A 7,996-nucleotide genomic window follows, 5' to 3' on the forward strand; every position below is an offset into this window, starting at 1 on the left:
GCAAGTGTGTCGTTTCCTCAGTAGAGGGAGCGTTATCGGCAAGCGTGCGATAATCCCGTGCTGACTCTTTAGATAAGCTGATTCCCTAGAAGATCTCACTTTGATAAATAGCTGCTGTTATTAATTACAACCCAAGATGGAGTGTCCGAACACTCAAAGCTGCTGTGTGAGGACTGACATGTACTGTTAGTGGAAAGTCCCTCTGACCACCACCAAAGGCTGATCTCAATGGCACATTCAGGACCCAAATGTGAATAGAAAGGGAGCTCATCTTTCCATTTTCCACACCAGCCCATACCACAGCCATCTGTCACAATTTCCACGCAGTAAACCCAGCCTCTATCTGCACAAACCAGCTTCATAAAATGACCCAATCATTCCAGAGCCAAAAATCGCGCACTAGGAAGTGCCCTGAGATACGGGTCAGAACGTACAAATGAGAATCATCTGTACAACAGAATGAACGGTGCTGTAAACTGGAAAACAACCTAAATAGCCAACCGAGGAGAAGGCCAACAATGGCAAAACAGTAGGCAGCCATGAAAGTCATGTTTGCAAAACTTGACACACACAAGTATTTTTAGGCCCCCAAAATAATAAATAAATAAATAACCTAGGAAGAAAGTAATTAACTAAAATGTGAATGGTAGGTGATGTCTGATCTTCCTTTGCCTCTTTTTTCTCTGTATTTTCCAAATTTATACAGTGAACAAGTATTACTTTATTTACATAAAATAACATCATTGAGTTTGAGAAAAACACGGAAGTCAGATGGCGCCACAGCTGCCTTCAAAGGTGGTATTTATAACCCATCTCTCAGAGTCACCAACTCGTGTTGTCATCTGCAAATTTTCTTCAGGCTGGCTGCTCGGTACCTATTTTCACACCTTGTCAGATATTTCCAGGTTCTCCTAGGGAAAGAGCTATACTTTTAGCATGGCCTAAAGGACATATTCATATCTCTTTGGGAGATGATGAGTTGAAACATGTCAGAGCTGAGCACTCACCAAGGAAAGCAGCCCATTACTCCCAGACCAGGGAGGTGGGTCACTCCTGGACATTTAACATCTCCAAATGCTGCCCTGGGCAACAGCCTCTCTAGAAGGCAGGACTGATAAGACCTGCCCCTCTGTCCCTGATGGACCTGAGAACTAATACACAGGGCATCATGAAGGGGGCGATGCCGTGGGTTAACATATGCCCGGAGCACGAAGTATCAGGTAAGACCCAACGGTCAGGTGCTATGTGGTTTCTAAAGGGTTCTCCCTATGACCCTCTCATTTGTTCCTTTCACTGTCCCCAGTCCCTGGCATAGTGCTTGGTGTGAACTAGATACTCACTGAACACAAACACACACAGATGAGTCAGCGAGTAGAATCGCCATCTACCAAAGGGAAGCTGAAGTCAAGCCCTAGAACCCCCAGGGCTCCACCCTCAGCCCCGACCCTCCCACGTGCACTGCGCCAGTGTGCAAACATGCTCTGCACTATCATCTGAGCTTAAACATGAGGGTGGGAGGGGCCACAGAACACGGGCAGGAAAGGATTCCGGGTTGAGCATAATGACCTTGACCTCAAAGTCACATGCTGCAAGTCTTGACCAGGAGGACAGAGCCCTGCTCTCCTGGGCAGCCTTCAGTGACAACGCTCCTTCTGCTTACATTGTCTCCAGCTTGCTTGAGGCCCCTTAGCAACTGTAGCATAATAGTTCCACAGGGCAGGGCTCCCCCCAGGCACCCTGGGCTCCTGCCTGCACACCCCTCACTGAGCATCGCTACCCACACTGGGCTGGCTGGTGACTCNAAAAAAAAAAAAAGTTAATGGAACTCCCAGACTTTCTGACTTGGAAAGAGAAGGTGGCTAGGTGTCTTGGAAACAGATCACTAGCCGAGGGGTCCTCCGGGGTTCCACACTGCTGGGGTGCTTTGCAGAAGAGCTCGTCATGTGGGGAAGGCCAAGGGTCCCAACAGTAATTCAACATGCTGCTGCTGCTCTCCACGTGCTCCCAAAGCAGCCTGGGCCTTAGAGCAAAGCCTACCGGACCAATGGACGCACCAGAGTCTTGTCTTTACAGCACGCAGGACCGTGTGGGGTGCACCCCATTAACCCAGGGTACAGTTCTGGGGCATCTCTTCCTGTGGCCAGTTAGGGAGAGGCTTGGCCTGAAGGTCACAGCCCTGCCAGTGACTTCCTGTGTGACCTTGGCAGTGTCCCCTGCCTCCATCAGCCATCTCTCACCCCCACAGTACAGCCCAGGGCCTGTAAACCGTGCCCTGCCTACTCACTCCTTTTCCATAAGCCACAGGACCCTCTGTGCCAGGCACGGAGCACTCGTTGTGGCTGAACCCCGCCTGGCTGAGGAGGAGCAGGCTCAGGGCCGTCTGGAGTGAGGGGCCGAGCAGGGTCCAGGTGCAGGCCTGTCTGAGCCTGCACCTTACATTCCTAACCCCTGCGCCCCTTTCCCTCTACAGCCTTCCTTGACCCGGATTCCCCCTGGGGAGGGTCTTCTCTCTCCTGCCCCTCAGCCAAGTCTGCAATGGCGGCTTCTCCTCCTTCACTTCCCATTCTCATTTTGGTGTGACCCCATCCAGCTTCCATCCCAAACGTTCCCTACAGCCATTCCTCCACAGGGACCCAGCATCTGGCATTGTTAACCAGCCCTTTCCTGTGGTCCTCCCCGCATTTTTTATGGATACCGTTCTCCCAGTCTGTCTGTCCTGCCGGTTCCCCATCCTCTGCCACCCAGTCCTGGCGCTCGTCAGGCAGTCTGTGGCCAGCTGCTCCACTCACCCCACGCGCTCCACTCAGGCAGTGCCATTGCTGCCCCAGTTGCAACTCCAGGTCCGTGTTTCCAGCCAGGACCTCCATCCTGATCACCCACGGGGAGCTCAAACCCAGCTTGTCCAGAACGGAATACCTGCCATGGCCCCAAACGCACCGCCCCTCCATTTCCCACCAGTGGCTCCACCACCCATCCAGGCACCCAGCTCGTAGCCCGGATGTACCCTGGACTTTTCCCACTTCCTCCTCCTGCATCTCCAAACCCTGCACCCTGCCAGTCCGCAGTTCCTGTGGGTCCTTCCTCCCAGCACATCCTCCTCTCTGCACGACCACCTCCTCCCTCCTCACCCCTGCCCCTTAGTTCAGACCCTCTCCCCACGCACACTCCTGATGCTCCTTCTGGCCTTTTCACACTCCCACCCACCCGTGTGCAGATGTTGGAGTTGTCTTCCCTAATTCCTGACACATTCCTGTTCTCTGCCCCNTTTTGGAGAAATGTCTATTCAAGTCCTTTGACAATTTTTAAATCAGGTTTTTGTTGTTGAGTTTTATTCTCTCTATATTCTTGATGTTATCAGATATGGAATTTGCAAGTATTTTCTCCCCTTTTATTCTGCTGATTGTGGCCTTTTGTACACAAAAGGTTTTTTTAATTTGATTAAGTCCAATTTGTCCAATTCTTCCTCCGTTCCCTGTGCCTTTGGTGTCAGGTCCAAAAAATCGTTGCCAAATCCAGTGTCATGAAGCTTTTACTCCTATTTTTTTTCTTCTAGGAGTTTTATAGTTTTAGCTCTGATGTTCAGGTCTTTGATCTATTTTGAGTTAATTTTTGTATATGGTGTTAGGTAAGGGTCCAACTCCATACTTTTACTTGTGGATATCCAGTTTTTCCAGCACCATTAGTTGAAGACTGTCACTTCCCCCATTGAATGGTCTTGGCACGCTTGTTGAAAATCATTTGACCATATATGTCAGGGTTTATTTCTGGGATCTCTGTTCTGTTCCATTGGTCTGTGTTTTGTCTTCATGCAAGCACCACAGTATTTGGGTGACTATAGCTTTGTGGTAAATTTTGAAATCAGGAAGTGTGAGTCTTCCAACTTTGTTCTTCTTTTTCAAGATTTTTTTTTGGCTACTCAGGGTCCCTTGAGAGTCCATGAGAATTTTAGAATGCATTTCTCTATTTCTGCAAAGAAAAACATTGGGATTTTCCTAGAGATTTCACAGAATCTGTGGATGGCTTTGTTAATAATATCTTCCAATCCATGAACACAGATGTCCTTCCATTCATTTATGGCTTCTTTAATTTCTTCCATCAATGTTTTATAGTTTTTAGCATACAGTCTTTCATCTCTTTTACTAAGTTAATTATTATTTTATTATTTTTGATGCTACTGTAAATGGAATTTTTTTTAACTTCCTTTTTGGATTGTGCATTGTTAGGTATAGAAAGGCTACTGATTTTTTTGTGATGGATTTATAGCCTATTACTTTGATGAATGATTAATTCTAAAATACTTTGTGGAATTTTAGGGTATTCTACATATAAGATCATGTCATCTGTGAAAAAGAGATAATTTTACTTCTTTCCTATTTGGATGCCTTTTATTTCTTTTTCTTGCTTAATTCCTCTGGCTAGAACTTCCAGTACTATGCTAAATACAAGTGATGAAAGCAGGCATCCTTTCGTTGTTCTCCATCTTAGAGGAAACGCTTTCAGTCATTTACCAGTGAGTATATTGTTCACTATGAGTTTTTCTTTTTTTTTTTCTTTTTTAAGATTTTTTGGGGAATTGGGGGAGGGGAACAGCGTTGGGGAATCGGGGAACAGACAAGTTGCTGTCCTTTTTGTTCTTCAGTCTAGTTGTGGAGGACGTCGCTTCACTGCCACATGGTGGTATTATCATTGTGCTCTTCCTGGCTGAGGCAGTCGCTCACCAGCCACTGGACAGCCACTCACGGTGGCTCACGGCAGTGCATGAAAGCTCAAACCAGCTGCCGGCCAGCCCCACTGCAGCCTACCCATCGCGGGCAACTCACGGCAGTCCAGCTACAGGTCGAGCCATCTTAGGTGTAGAGGGTGCAGGGTCACTAGCCCTCATGTGGGATTGGAACTGGCAGCCCTGCTGCTCAGAGCTCGCACTCCCAACCGAACTCTTAACCAACGTGCCACTCGGCCGGGCCATGGGCTTTTCATATATGACTTTTATCATGTTGAGGCAGTTTGTTGAGTGTTTTTATATGGAAAGGGTGTTGAATTTTATCAAATGTTTTTTTTCTGCATCAATTGAGATGGTCATTTTTTTCCTTCATTCTGTGAATGTGCTATATTACACTATTTTTTGTATGTTGAAACTCTTGCATTCCAGAAATAAACCCTACTTTGTCATGGTTTATAATCCTTTTAATATGCTGTTAAATTTGGTTTACTAGTATTTTGTTGAGAATTTCTGCATCAATGTTCATAAGGGAAATTGTTTTCCTATTCATAAGGAATTGTAGTTTTCTTATAGTGATTTCATCTGGCTTTAGTATAAGAGTAATGTTGGCCTCATAGAAAGAGTTGGAAAGTGTTCTCTCCAGTTTTTTTCAAAGAGTTTGAGGAGGAATGGTTAGTTATTGGGTCGTCAGGAAAGTCATGATTTTTTTAAAAGAATCAACTCTTGGTTTTGTTGATTTTCTCTATTATTTTTCCAGTATTTATTTATCTCTGCTGTAATCTTTATCATTTCCTTCCTTCTGCTAGCTTTGAGTTTAGTTTGTTCTTCTTCTAGCTCCTTAAGTTGTAAAGCTGGGTTATTGATTTGAAATCTTTCTTCTTTTTTAATGTAAGCATTTATCGCTATACATTTCCCTCTGAATTCTGCTTCGGCTATGTCATGAAAGTTTTTGTATGTAGTGTTTTCATTTTTATTCAGCACTATGTATTTTTTCATTCCCCCTGTGATTTCTTCCTTGACCCGTTAGTTGTTTAAGGGTATATTGTTTAATTTCCACATATTTGTGAATTTTCCAGTTTTCCTTCTGTTGATTTCTAACTTAGTCCCACAGCAGTCAGAGAAGATACTTTGTATGATATCTTTTAAATCTGTTGAGACTAAATTATAGCCTAACATGGTATATCCTTGAGAATGGTCCCTGTGCACTTGAAAATAAAGAATATTCTGTTGTCACGGGGTACAGTGTTCTGCATGTCTGTTAAATCTAATTGATTTATTGTGTTGTTCAAGTCCTCTATTTCTGTACTTATCTTTTGTCTAGTTGTCCTATGCACTATTCAGAGTTGGGGTGAAGTCTCTATTCTTATAGAACTGTATACGTCTCCCTTAAGGTCTATCAATTTTTGCTTTATATATTTTAGTGGTCTGTTATTAGGTGTGTAAATACTTATAATTATTATATCTTTTTGCTATATTGAAACTTTTTATTAATATTCCATATCCTTCTTTGTCTCTTGTAACGTTTTTTTTTTTTATTAAAGCCTATTTTGTGTGATATTAGTATAGCCACTCTGGGTCTCGTATAATATTTGTATGGTATATCATTTGCCATTCTTTTGCTTTCAACTTATTGGTGTCTTCGGATCTAAACTGAATCTGTTGTATGCAGAATATGCTTGGGTCATTTTTTTTCNTCTGTTCTCTGTATTGAAGAGTTTGGATTTTTAGATTCCACAGATACGTAATATACAGTATTTGTTTTTCTCTCTGACTTACTTCACTTGGTTTTAAATACTCTACTTGTTTTTTGTTTGTTTGTTCTGGTAGATGTAATCTAGAGGGAGAATTTTCCCATAGCGGCATTAAAACTGCTTCCAGCTGGTACTATGCTCATCAGTAAGTACATCAGCAGCAACATAAGACTGTGAGCCCCACAGAAAGTGTAACCACTGTTAACCAGGCCAAGTGAAGCTGGAACCGGCGTCTGACACAGAAATGCTAGAAGCCATGCGCACATAGTGTTTGAGCATCTGTATGACAAAGGAATTAGCTATGTCATTGCTTGGGTTTTACTCTTTGAAACTATTATTAAAGCAAAAACAAAAAACAAAAAAACAACTTTGTGTAATTTAATATTCTTTCCCACAAGGAAAAACAAGACACGTTCAGCTGTTCTATTTTCACTCCCCTTCCCCTAATTTCCTTTCCTCAAGAACAAAATAGCAGCCACTTTTTTTTTTTTTTAGACTAGACCATCCGTAGGCCAATTCTGAAGTCATGTCTTAATTACCTATCCCCAAACCTGGGTGAAGACAGGAAAGAAAAAAAAAAAAGGCACATAACTTTTTCCTTGTTTTGATATTTTGAGAACCACCCAATGGCTGTAATTCAAATTTTTCCAGAAATATTCAGCATTAGGATCAAGCCCAGGCTGGAAAACCTCAATTCAAAACATGAAAATTAGGAAGAATGAAAACTTAAAGTTAGGAGGGACAAACTTCAAGTTGCACAGGGTTTCGGTTTCAAGGTGCCATCTACACACACTCCCTGTGATGTTGACACTCGTCGAAGATGTTAAACAATAACCATCAGTTTAAAGAAATAATGCAATAAAGCAATTTTCAATTTTCAAAAAAAGCAATTCATTTTTTCTGACCTGCCACAGAAAAAAAGCAGAAAGAACCTGCATGGACTGATACACGTTTCAGGAAGAACAAAACTACAGGAATAAATTTTCTTGTCAGAATCTCCCATTTTCTCTTTGCTAAGACAATGACAATTCTGCGTATCCCATACAGCACGATCCCAAAGGCGCAGTAGCTTCCCAGATGCACCAAAAAATAGGCAATAGAGGGGGGAGAGAGAGCTTCAGGCTCCAGGGGCTGGGAGGGAGGGGGAGTTGGGGAGTGTTTAATGGGCATAGAGTCTTGGCTTTGCAAGATGACAACATTTTAAAGATGGGTTGCACAGCAATGTGAATGCACTTAATAATACTGAACCATACACTTAAAAATGACTAAGATGGTAAACTTTGTTATGTGTATTTTATCAAATTAAAAATTACTTAATTAAAAAACTTCAAGGTGGCCAGTTAGCTCAGTTGGTTAGAGCGTGTGCTCTTAACAACAAGGTTGCCAGTTCGACTCCCGCATGGGATGGTGGGTTGGGCCCCCCCCACCCTGCGGGATGGTGGGTTGGGCCCCCCAAGGTTGGGCCCCCCCCCACCTCCCACCAGCAACTCGATTGAAAATGGCGACTGGACTTGGAGCTGAGCTG

At 43.6% G+C, this 7,996-nt stretch overlaps 1 protein-coding gene across 1 annotated transcript in view; it reads right to left on the minus strand.

Annotated features, from left to right (window-relative positions):
- Positions 1 to 7,996, minus strand: part of ADAMTS17 (ADAM metallopeptidase with thrombospondin type 1 motif 17) — a gene marked incomplete at its 5' end in the record, with an annotated part of 284,197 nt that overhangs the window by 202,523 nt on the left and 73,678 nt on the right. The gene's annotated exons all lie outside the window — the stretch shown is intronic.

The sequence above is a fragment of the Hipposideros armiger genome, unplaced genomic scaffold, assembly GCF_001890085.2.
Source record: "Hipposideros armiger isolate ML-2016 unplaced genomic scaffold, ASM189008v1 scaffold_35, whole genome shotgun sequence".
Lineage (NCBI taxonomy): Eukaryota > Metazoa > Chordata > Mammalia > Chiroptera > Hipposideridae > Hipposideros > Hipposideros armiger.